At 37.5% G+C, this 12,729-nt stretch overlaps 1 protein-coding gene across 8 annotated transcripts in view; it reads right to left on the bottom strand.

The window, feature by feature from the left end:
• The window catches only part of N4BP2 (NEDD4 binding protein 2), an 83,988-nt gene that overhangs the window by 62,838 nt on the left and 8,421 nt on the right, over positions 1 to 12,729 (bottom strand). For all 8 annotated transcript variants that reach the window (XR_004912395.2, XM_036076900.2, XM_078068531.1 and 5 more), the window contains exon 2: positions 7,367 to 7,463. The gene's annotated coding sequence lies outside the window, so the exon portion shown is untranslated. The remainder of the gene's footprint in view (positions 1 to 7,366; positions 7,464 to 12,729) is intronic.

Genomic DNA, 12,729 nt, shown 5'->3' with positions numbered 1-12,729 from the left:
TTCTAAGGAAGTGCCAGACTGTTATCCAAAGTGGCTGCACCATTTTCAATTTCCACCAGCAATATATGGGGGTTCCCATTTCTCTATATCCTCACCAACACCTGTTATTATCCACCTTTTTGATTATGGCCATCCTAACAGTATCTCATTGTATTTTTTTGGTTGGTGTTTTTTTTTTTTCCTCATTGTAGTTTTGACTTGCATTTCCCTAATGACTAATGTTGTTGACCATCATTACATTGCTCAATTAGCATTTGTATATCTTATCTAAAGAAATATCTATTCAGATCCTTTGCCCATTTTTAAAAGTAAGGGTTACTGTCAATATTATTTAGCTGTAAGAGTTCTTTATGCATTCTGGATAGGAGTCCTTTATCAAATATCTTCTCCCATTCTGTGGGAAAGGACCCAGGCGCCCCATCCTTTCACTTTGTTGATGGTATCCTCTGAAGCACAAACATTTTTTATCTTGACGAATTTATCTGTATTTTTCATTTGTCACTCACACTTTTGGTGTCCTATCTAAGAAACCATTGCTGAAACAAAAGTCACAAAGATTTATGCCTATGTTTTCCTCAAAAAGTTTTACAAGTTTTAGCTTTTACGTTTAGGTCTTTAATCCATTTTTAATTAATTTTTGTATGTGGTATGAGATAGGGGTCTAAGTTAATTCTTCTTCATGTGGATATCCAGTTGTCCCAGTACCATCTGTTGAAAAGACTATTCTTGGGGCACCTGGGTGGCTCAGTCCATTAAGCATCTGGCTTAGACTCAGGTCATGATCCCAGGGTCCTGGGACTGAGCCCCGCATCAGGCTCCCTGCTCAGCGGGGAGTCTGTTTCTCCCTCTCCCTCTGCTGCTCCCCCCTCCCCCGGTTCACGTGTTCTCTCCCTCAAATAAATAAATAAAAATCTTTAAAAAAAAAAAAAAAAGACTATTCTTTCTCCAATGAATGGTCTTGGCACCCATGTCAAAAATCAATTGACCATAACTATAAGGGTTTATTACTGTATTCTCAATTCTATTTCACTGATCTATACATCTACTCTTTTTTTTTTTTAAGATTTTATTTATTTATTTGAGAGAGAGAATACAAGGAGAGGAGGGGCCAGAGGCAGAGGGAGAAGCAGACTCCCCACTGAGCAGGGGGTCCAATGCGGGGATTTGATCCCAGGACCCTGAGATCATGACCTGAGCCGAAGGCAGATACTTAACCAACTGAGCCACCGAGGCACCCCTATAAATCTACTCTTATGCCAGTATCACACCATCTTGATTTGTAGTTAAGTTTTAAAATCAGGAAAAGTAGGAACGCCTGGATAGCTCAGTCAGTTAAGCATTTGCCTTCTGCTCAGGTCATGATCCCAGGTCGTGGGATGGAGTCCCACATCGGGCTCCTTGCTCAGTGGGGATCCTGCTTCTCCCTCTGCCTGCCGCTCCTCCTGCTTATACTCTCTCTCTCTCTGACAAATAAAATCTTTAAAAAAAAAAAAATCAGGAAAAGTGAGCCTTTGAACTTTGCTCTTCTTTTCCAAGACTTTTGACTATTCTAGGCCCCTTGGATTTACATGCAAAATTTAGAATTAGTTTACCAATTTCTGCAAAGAAGCCAGATGGAATATTGACAGGGACTCTGTTGAATCAGTAGATCCTAAGTCAAAGGTTTGTTTTAAAGCTTCCAACACCTCTGCATTTCATATAGAGTAAAAGCCCAAGTTCTTAAAATGGCCTAGTTAAGATACAAAACAGTCTGGTTCCCTAGTAACTCTTTCAAATCATTTCTTGCTACTCTCCCTCCTGCTCTTTCTTAAATTCACCCAGAATTCTCCTGTTTCACTGCCCTTATACTTAAATCAAATCCTGAAATGCACTTCCCCCAGATATCTACCTGACTTACTCCTTACAAGACTTCACTTATGGCATCTTTGCAGCAAGGTTTCCCCTAACCATCCTATGCAAAACTACACACGCATGTTCTCTCCATCTCCCTTTCATTATTTTTTTCCTCCAAAGAAATTAACACTCTCTAATTTCGATGTTTATTTTGTTTAATGGCTGTATATACCCTGACACTAGAAAGTAAACTCTCTGAAGACAAAGGTTTTTGGCAATTCTGTTCACTCTTCCACTGCCATCACTAAACTAAATAATAAGTACCAAAACTGTATACCAATATCAAAACAATGTCTAGCACATAGTAAGCACTCAATAAATTTCTGCTAGATAAATAAAGGATTAAGGCAAGGAAAAAGAAATAAGAAGAACAGGAAAGCCTTAGGTATAAAATTCTGAAAAGAAATAGTAATACTCAATAAAAATTTAGAAGTTTAACCCCATTAATAAAATGAAGTTAAAAGAATATTACTGGGGGGGGCGCCTGGGTGGCTCAGTCGTTAAGCGTCTGCCTTCGGCTCAGGTCATGATCCCAGGGTCCTGGGATCGAGCCCCACATCGGGCTCCATGCTCCGCAGGAAGCCTGCTTCTCCCTCTCTCACTCCCACTACTTGTGTTCCCTCTCTCACTGTGTCTGTCTCTGTCAAATAAATAAATAAATAAAATCTTAAAAAAAAAAAAAAATATTACTGGGGTGCATGGGTGGCTCAGTCAGTTAAACATCTGACTCTTGATCTCAGCTCAGGTCTTAATCTCAGGGTCCTGAGTTCAAGCCCCACATTAGGCTCCATGCCCATCCTCCCTCCCTCCCTCCCTCTCTTTTTTTTTTCTTTTTTTTTAAAGATTTTATTTATTTGACACAGAGAGACATAGCGAGAGAGGGAACACAAGCAGGGGGAGCGGGAAGAGGGAGAAGTAGGCTTCTCACCGAGCAGGGAGCCCAATGCGGGGCTCAATCCCAGGACCCTGGGACCATGACCTGAGCCGAAGGCAGACGCTTAACGACTGAGGCACCCAGGTGCCCCTCTTTTTTTCTTTTTTAAAGAGAACATTACTGTTATGTCAAATACTCTTATGTTGCCTAATAGACAAAAAATAATTTTCAAAATAATAATAGCCACTGTTGGCAAGTCTACAGTGAAATAGGAATTCTCATACACTGTAATGAGAATAAACTAGTATAACCTTTCTAGAAAGCAAACTGGCACTGTGTATCAAGAAATCTTAAATCAGGGGTGCCTGGGTGGCTCAGTTGATTAAGCGACTGCCTTCGGCTCCGGTCATGATCCCAGAGTCCTGGGATCGAGCCCCACATCTGGCTTCTTGCTCAGCGGGGAGCCTGCTTCTCCCTCTCCCTCTACCTGCTACTCCACCTGCTATGCTCTCTCTCTGTCAAATAAATAAATAAAAATTCTTTAAAAGAAAAAAAGAAATCTTAAATTACAGTTAACCTTTGAACAATGTTGGGGGAGGTGTCAAGAACACCAACCACCCAGTCAAAAATCTACTGATAGCTTTTGACTTAACTACTAATAGCCTATTCTTGACTGGAAGCCTTACTGAGAATATAAACATAAAGTCAATTAACACAAATTTTGTAAATGTATTATATACTGTTTTGTTACAATAAAGTAAGCTAGAGAAAAGAAAATGTTATTAAGAAATATATAAGGAGAAAATATATTTACAGTACTGTACTATAAGAAATTTCCATGTGAGTGGATCCCGGCAGGTTAAGCCTGTGTTGTTCAAGGGTCAACTGTACTTTTATTCTTTGATCCAACAATTCCACTTTTAGGAATTCATCATAAAAAATAATCAGATTTACATATATAAATAGATATTTATACAGAAATGTTCAAAATACAGGAATTTTTTACAAAGAAAAACTAAAAAACAACTAAGTAGTGAGAAAGGAATGATAAAATAATTTCTGGTGATAGTAAGTATAATTTACTAAAAACATACGCCAGCTAGAATGTTAAGATCATGATTTTACTTAACTCTTAAAATTGTAAGTAATATTATGCCTATTTTGCAAATAAGAAAACTAAGGACTAGAAAAGATAACTATCAAGCTTAAGGCTCTTAAGTAGCAAAACTGGGATTGAACCCAGATTCGTTAGACTCCACTAAGCACAATATCCATTTAGATTCCTAAATTGGAATTTTATACAGTCATTAAAGACTATATTTTGGATAATATTTAATTGAGAGGTTTTTTTTAAGACAATGTTTGAAAAGAAAGCAAGACACAAAACTAAATGTAATTTATCCAGACACCCAAATGGGACTAGATTAGACTATAATATTAGACTGGAAAAGAAATCTCTGGGTAATGGGATTACAAGTAACTTTATTTTTTTTTTTTTAAGATTTTATTTATTTATTCAAGAGAAAGTGAGACAGAGCATGAGAGGGGAGAGGGTCAGAGGGAGAAGCAGACTCCCCACTGAGCAGGGAGCCCGATGCGGGACTGGATCCCGGGATTCCAGGATCATGACCTGAACTGAAGGCAGTCGCTTAACCAACTGAGCCACCCAGGTGCCCCACAAGTAAATTTATTTTTAGCATACTACTCTTTTTATATACTACTTTTGCATTTTCCAAATAATCTATAATATATACAGACTTCAATAATCAGGGGAAAAAAAAACCGCTATTATCAAAGATGAATGTTAGACTTCCCCTATACTTCCTCCAGCTGGCAAACCATACATCCTTTCCACCTTTTTCCATTGTGTCTATTTATATGGAAAAAGATCTAAACATGTAGGTAGCTTAAGTGTCCAACCAATATTTAGTATAATGAGGAATTGCTATAAAAACATACAGTACCACCCAAGTACCAGTTTTATTTTATATATCCAGATTATTTCAATCCCATTTATTCACTTGAGTAATGTTCAACTTTTATCAACTGATCTTATGCATCTTCCTTTTTCCATAAAGAGAGCCTTATTGATACACTAGTTTAAACAAGGTTATGTAGCTTCTTCACATACATACCTGACCTAGAGAGTGTATTCTAAAAGGATATGGGAAATAAGGATGGGTAAGTAAGGTTTGATATACGATGGAGAAATGTGAAAGAACTGGCTCAAATGAAGAACTTAAAAATAAATAATATAAATTTTTGTTAATAACGAGACCATGAATATTTAAATTTCATATACACATTTTCCAAGCTCTTCTACCTCTATTATTTAATTTTAACCTGATAGAGAACCTAACCAATATATACTTGCTCACTAATTATCATCAAAATATTCCCGCATGGGGCGCCTGGGTGGCTCAGTTGGTTAAGCGACTGCCTTTGGCTCAGGTCATGATCCTGGAGTTCTGGGATCGAGTCCCACATCAGGCTCCCTGCTCAGCGGGGAGTCTGCTTCTCCCTCTGACCCTCCCCCCTCTCATGTGCTCTCTCTCTCTCTCATTCTCTCTCTTTCAAATAAATAAATAAAATCTTAAAAAAAAAAAAAATATTCCCGCATGGTACGCAGAGGCCTTATCAACTTGAGTTTTTGTTTTGTTTTGTTTCAACAGATAAAGATATATGTTCTTTTAAACATTAAAAAAAAAAATTCTGGGTTAACATGAAATTTATAAAAGTAGTAGAGTGAACATGACCTCTAACAGTGGTATGGCAATAGTCAGTACTGCCATTAAAGTGAATATACCAATAAACACCACTTCAAAAAATACCTTCCTATTGAAAGCTACATCATCAACACAACACTCACTAAAAAAATTTACCATGTCATTTTATGAATAAATCTGCTATATTTATATAAAGACTACTAATTTTAGATAACTTACCTTTACAGAAAAATATCAGAATAACAAATTTCTATAACAATCAAGAAAGATATTCTATTTAATATATGTAATATCAACCATCTAGAAAGAACAGGCCTAAGAAAATTGATACTAACAATCAAATTTATTAATAATACTTTAGCTCCTTAAAATCATCAAAAAAAGAAAAACAAAAAGCATCTCTCTATAAGGAATATATATATGGAAGTCACGGGACTCAAAACATTGTATCATCCCAAACAAGATCAAGAAACATCTCTTTCAGAAACAAATGCTACCAAAACCAATCAATCCATCTTTACTGGGGATTAAGTCACCTACAAAATGATTTTAAGTGCACCACTGTGATAAGAGTAAGATAAATATTACATCTGATCAAGGTACCAAAGGGTGTGTCACTAAAAAAATAGCATTTATAGAAAATGTAATCAAATTAAGGTAACCAATAATCTTAAAGTGTATCTATCTGACATAAGAACTATTATAATAGATCATTGAAGACATCCTAAATATCAGTGGATAAGAGTATGGCTAAATAAATTATGGTAAAAATCACCCTTTAGAATACTAGGCAACTATTAAACAGTTTAAGATAGAATGAAGAAACCAGATGTGTGTAGAAACCAGAAAGACCTCTGAGACATATCCTTAAGGGAGAAAGCCAGTTGCTAAATAATATACAGCTCTTGGCCAAAGAATCCAGGAAGTTGTAATTTAGAGTTCTTCAACACTTTCTATAATCCTTCATTACTTACTGCCAGTACTAGTCTTGCTTGGTTATTTTAGAGCCTCACATTGTTGGTTTTACCAACATATTTTCTTTTTTTTTTTTTTTAAGATTTAATTTATTTATTTGACAGAGAGAGACACAGCAAGAGCGGGAACACAAGCAGGGGGAGTGGGAGAGGGAGAAGCAGGCTTCGCGCCGAGCAAGGAGCCCAATGTGGGGCTCGATCCCAGAACCCCGGGATCATGACTTGAGCCGAAGGCAGATGCTTAACGACTGAGCCACCCAGGTGCCCCCCACCATATTTTCATCTGTATGTGTTTATTTCCCCATTAGCCATGTTCCTTGATAACATAGATGATGATATATACTCCAATCTGACAGATAGCCATAGTCCCATACATAAAATAGGTGCACAAATAATATTTGCAAATGGAGAATATATAAAATATGAAGATGCATTTTAGAAACAGAAACTAAAACATTAAAGAGGAAATATTAAAGGGGAAAAGCAGGGATGCCTGGGTGGCTCAGTCGGTTAAGCATCTGCCTTTGGCTCACGATCCCAGGGTCCTAGGATCAAGTCCCACATCGGGCTCCTTGCTTGGTGGGGAGCCTACTTCTCCCTCTGCCTGCCGCTCCCTCTGCTTGTGCACTCTCTCTCTCTCTCGCTCTCTCTCACTCTGACAAATAAATAAATAAATCTTAAAAAAAAAAAAACTGAAAGGAAGCTGAATTAAAAAAAAGGGGGGGGGAAACAGGACTACAATATAGTTGTTTTACACAACCACAAGCTCTTTGAGAAATTCTAGTAACAAAATCCGTGATTACATTTTCCTTCTGAGAGATTTTTTTAATCACTCAAATAAAAATGCTTGAGAACCTATGTGTAAAATATTCATCCTCTATGACTTTAATAATACTTACCATCTGTCCAACATTGATGCTAAGAACGTGCTTATTAAGGCCACAGTTGATATCTATAAACTCTACAGCTCTTCCTGTTATCCAACATGTCTTCTTACTACAAAAAAAAATACATTTTATATATATAATAAAAGGCAAATCTATATCAAACTATAATCCTAAATGAAATCAAAGTTCAAAACATGTAATACTTACAACATAAGTACATATGATATTCCACAGAGAAAGGCACAAAAGTAAAAAAAAAGACAAAAAAGGCCAACCTCATTTGCCACCACTGGAGGTAACTATAACCCTCTGGAAATGGTTATATTAAAGGAACAAACTAAGCATTTATTCTCCAGGTAGAACATTATTTCAAGATAACAAAATAGCCCAAATTGATGAGGGAAACTTCTTCATAGAAGATGACTATGCAAAAGGAATGTAAAAGAAACAACAGAATCTTAGTATTTCTAACAAGTAGCTGAACAAGAATCAGCAATCATCAATGAAGGCTAAAATCATTAGGTGAAACAGGTTGATAGAGATTTACCCGGAGCCAAAGTGTCATCCACAGATGACTTACAGATGCAAAAAGAAAAAGATAACTTTTCAATAAAATGATCTGGTTGTCACCACCTCAGCCTGGTGATGAAACACAGCATCAGAATGATGGGACAACTAAACATTATGTGCTCTTAATATGAAACAATATGAATACAGAGCATCACTTTTATTTAGTACTCTTCCAAAAATCTTTAACCTGAATCTGAAACACCTTTAGATATAACTCCAAGTTTAAATATGGCGGGGGGGCGGCGGCGGGGAGACAGAAGGAGAGGGAGAGAGAATTCTAAGCAGGCTCCAGGCTCAGCACAGAGCCCAACGTGGGGCTTGATCTCACAACCCTGAGATCATGACCTGAGCCCAAGTCAAGAGTCCGAAGCTTAACTAACTGAGTCACCTAGGCAGCCCCTAACTCCCTGTTTATAGAAAATATAGGGGATAGAGGAAAAAGTTCTACTACACCACGAGTAAACGATCAGCAATACAAAAAATGTCAGACATTCTCAACAGAGCTAACAAATCTGTATCACGGAGTAAGAGAGGGAGGGTGGTGAAGAAATAGGTAAGAGAGGCAGTTCTATAAAAAAAAAAAACTCAAGAGATAACTAAATGCAATAGGTAGCTCTTGATTTGAATTTGGTATTAAAAAAAAAAAACAATAAAAGGGGCGCCTCAGTGGCTCAGTCAGTTAATCATCCAACTCTTGATTTTAGTTCAGGTCAGGTTCTCAAGGTTGTGAGATCAAGCCCCATGTCACACTCCACCCTGGGCATGGAGCCTGCTTAAGATGCTTTCTCTTCCTCTCCCTTTGCCCCTCTCTGCCTAAAAAAATTAAATTAAAAAAAACAAAAAACAATAAAAGAGGTTTTGGGAACAGTTGGAGAAATAAGACTATGGTATGAGTATTATATATTAGGGAATTATGATAATTTTGCTAGGAATAATCATGGTTTTACAGCTATATCGGAGAATATCCTTTTTCTGGGATATATGCTAAAGATAATATGTCTTCTTATAATTTTTTAAAAGAGCAAATTTCAAACTAAACCCTTAAACAAAATTGAGCAAAGTCCAAAATATATACAACTATAACATAAATGTATAATACTCAAAAAGGAAAAACCATGGGTGGTTTTTCCTGGATGGTTCAGTCGGTTAAACATCTGCCTTCAGCTCAGGTCATGATCCCAGGGTCCTGGGATTGAGCCCCACGTCGGGCTCCCTGCTCAACGGGGAGTCTGTTTCTCCCTCTCCCTCTCCCTCTGGCTTGTGCTCTCTCTCACCCACTCTTTCTCTCTCAAATAAACAAAATCTTAAAAAAAAAAAAAAAAGGAAAAACCAAAAAATAAATTCCACTTGCCACCATTAATTTACTTTTAAATGGTGCAGGAAATTTATATGTACATACACAGATATGTAAAGTAAATGTGGCAAAATTATTAACAATTATTTGAATCTAGAAGGTGGGTGCAATATACTATTCTACTTTTCTATATGCTTAAGTATTTTCCATTTGTGAAAGTTTTTAGAATGTACCATGCTTCAAGTAAACTTGTTTGTCTAGTCTACAAAGTAAAATCCTTTTTTAATCCAAATACCAACACTTAATTTGAAACTTCTAATTCAAATATGCCAAGTTTTCATAAAGCAGAGTAAAGGTTGTATCTGGTTATCTATCCATATGCGTTCTGAGAAGAAAAATTCAATCATGCTATAAGTAAAGGGAAGGAAGAAAATGAAAGAAGAAATCTTTTTTTCTTAAGATTTTATTTATTTATTTGAGAGAGAGAGAGAAAGAGCACAAGAGTGGGGTGAGGGGCAGAGGGAGAAGCAGACTCCCCACTGCCCCCCCGCTGGGGACTCTGGGATCATGATGTGAGCCAAAGGCAGACACTTACCTGACTGAGCCACCCAGGTGCCCCTGAAAGAAGAAAGCTTAAAGGATAAAACTGAAGGAGGGGCTCCTGGCTGGCTCAATCAGTGGACCATATGACTCTTGATCTCAGGGTTGTGAGTTTAAGCCCCACATTCGGCGTGGAGCCTACTTTAAAAAAATTAATTTTTTTAAATGAAGAAAAGGACCCTGAATTGGGGCAACAGGCTATCCGCTCGCAACAGCTATCTGCTCAGCGGCAAGTCTGTTTCTCCCTCTCCCTCTATGATCCCTCTCCCTCTGTGATCGCTTTCACTCTCTCTCAAATAAACACTCTTAAAAAAAAAAAAGAAGAAGAAGAAAAGGACCCTGAATAGCCAAACAACCTTGAGAAATTAAAACAAAGCTAAAGTCTTTGTTTCCTGATTGGCTTCCTGATTTCAAAACATATTAACAAAACTACAGTAATCAAAACTGTACGGTACTGGCATAAAGAAGCAGAAGAACAGCTGCAATAGAATATAGAGCCCAGAAATAAACCCTCACATACACAGTCAAGTAATCTTTATTTATTTGAGAGAGACAGAAACAGAGAGAGGGAGCGAGCACAAGTGGGGGAAGGGGCAAAAGGGAAGGGAGAGGAAGACAGAAAGAATCCCAAGCAGACTCCACACTGAGCATGGAGCCTGACATGGGTCTCGATCTCATGACCCTGAGATCATGACCTAAGCCAAAACCAAGAGTCAGTCACTCAACTAACTGCACCACCCAGGCACCCCTACAGTCAAGTGATCTTTGACAAGGATACGAAGGCTACACAATGGGGAGAGGATAGTCTTTTCAACAAATGGTGCTTGAAGAACTGGATATCCACATGCAAAAGAATGAACCTGGACCCTTACCTGATACCATATACAAAAATTAACTCAAAATGGGTTAAAGACCTCAACATAAGACCTGAAACCATAAAACTATTAGAAGAAAACATGGCAGAAAGCTTCATAACATTGGACTGGCAATGACTTCTTGGTTATGGCACCAAAGCACAGGAAACAAAAGCAAAAATAAACAAACAGGACTACATCAAACTTAAAAAAAAACTTCTGCACAGCAAAGGAAAACAATCAACAGAGCAAAAAGGCAATCTACAGAATAGGAGAAATATTTGCAAACCATATATCTGATAAGGTGTTAATACCCAAAATATATAAATAACTCTTACAAGTCAACAAAACAAAAAAAAAAACCCCTCAATTTTCAAAATGGGCAAAGGACTTGAACAGACATTTCTCCATAGGCGATTGATACACAAATGACCTACAAGCATATGAAAAGATGTTCAACATCACTAATCATCAGGAAATGTTAATTAAAACCACAATGAGATATCACCTCACACCTGTAAGGATGGCCACCATCAAAAAAAAGGGGGCAGGAACAAGTGTTGGTAAGGATGGGAAGAAACTGAAACCCTTGTGTACTGCTGGTGGGAATGTAAAATGTGCAGCTTCTGAGTAATATATAGAATTGCTGAGTCCTATATTATATACCTGAAACTAATTTCACACTGGATGTTAATTATACTGGATTTAAAATTTAAAAATAAAAATAAAATGTGCAGCTGCTATGGAAAACAATATGGAGGTTCCTCCAAAATTAAAAATAGATTATGATCCATCAATCCCACTTTTTGGGCATATATCAAAAAGAAATGAAAACAAGATCCCAAAGAAATATTTGCACAATCATGTTCATTAAAGCATTATTCACAATAGCCAAGAAGTGGAAGCAACCAAAAATGTCCATGCAACATAAATGTTCATTAACAGAAAAAAGGATAAGGAATACATGGTGTACACACAAACACACATGACGGAATAATACGCAGCCTCAAAAAAGGAAGGCAATCCTGTTATATGCTGCAACATGGATAAGCCTTGAGGACATTATGCTAAGTGAAATAATCCAGTCATAAAAATACAAATACTGTACGATTCCACTTATATGAAGTATCTAAAGTAGTCGAACTCTTAGAAACAGCAAGTAGCATGATGGTTGCAAGGGGCTGGAGAAGAGGAAGAAAAGGAGAATTGTTTGATGGGACTAGAGCTTCAGTTCTACAAGATGAAAACATTCTAGAGATCTATTGTATTAACAATGCACATATAGTTAACATTACTGTACTGTTCATCTAAAAATGGTTAGGATAGTAAATTTTATGTTATATGTTTACCAATTTTTTTTATAAAACTATAAGGGGTTTAGGGGGCGCCTGGGTGGCTTAGTCGTTAAGCGTCTGCCTTTGGCTCAGGTCATGATCCCAGAGTCCTGGGATCAAGCCCCGAATCGGGCTCCCTGCTCGGCGGGAAGCCTGCTTCTCCCTCTCCCACTCCCCCTGCTTGTGTTCCCTCTCTCGCTGTGTCTCTGTCAAATAAATAAATAAAATCTTTAAAAAAAAAAAAAACTGTAAGGGGTTAAAACTACAAAGGGAAAAAAATAAGAGAAGGTGATTTAGCAGGGAAAGAAAATGTTCACTGAAGAGAGTTGGGAGTCAGGGATGCCTGGGTGGCTCAGTCGGTTAAGTGCCTGCCTTCAGCTCAGGTCATGATCCCAGAGGTCCTGGGATCAAGTCCCACATCAGGCTCCTTGCTCAGCAGGGAGCCTGCATCTCCCTCTGCCTACCTCTCTCTCTCACTCTCTCCCTGACAAATAAATAAAATCTTTTAATGAAGAGAGTTAAGAGTCAGAAATAGAACAGAAAAGAAAATCACAAATAGAAATCCTGAGAAGTGAATTACGTTAGTTACAACTACATAATCAATTATCAACTCTGGGTCCTGTGATAGAATAGATCTCCTGGATCTCTTTAGCTCCAGAAACTATATGCAAAATACCAACTACTAGGATTGTACATATACTATATCCATCCCCTACTCAACCA

Source organism: Halichoerus grypus, chromosome 3, assembly GCF_964656455.1.
Source record: "Halichoerus grypus chromosome 3, mHalGry1.hap1.1, whole genome shotgun sequence".
Classification (NCBI taxonomy): Eukaryota; Metazoa; Chordata; class Mammalia; order Carnivora; family Phocidae; genus Halichoerus; species Halichoerus grypus.
The sequence above is the reverse complement of the archived record's forward strand: the minus strand, read 5'-3'. Positions and strand labels throughout refer to the sequence as shown.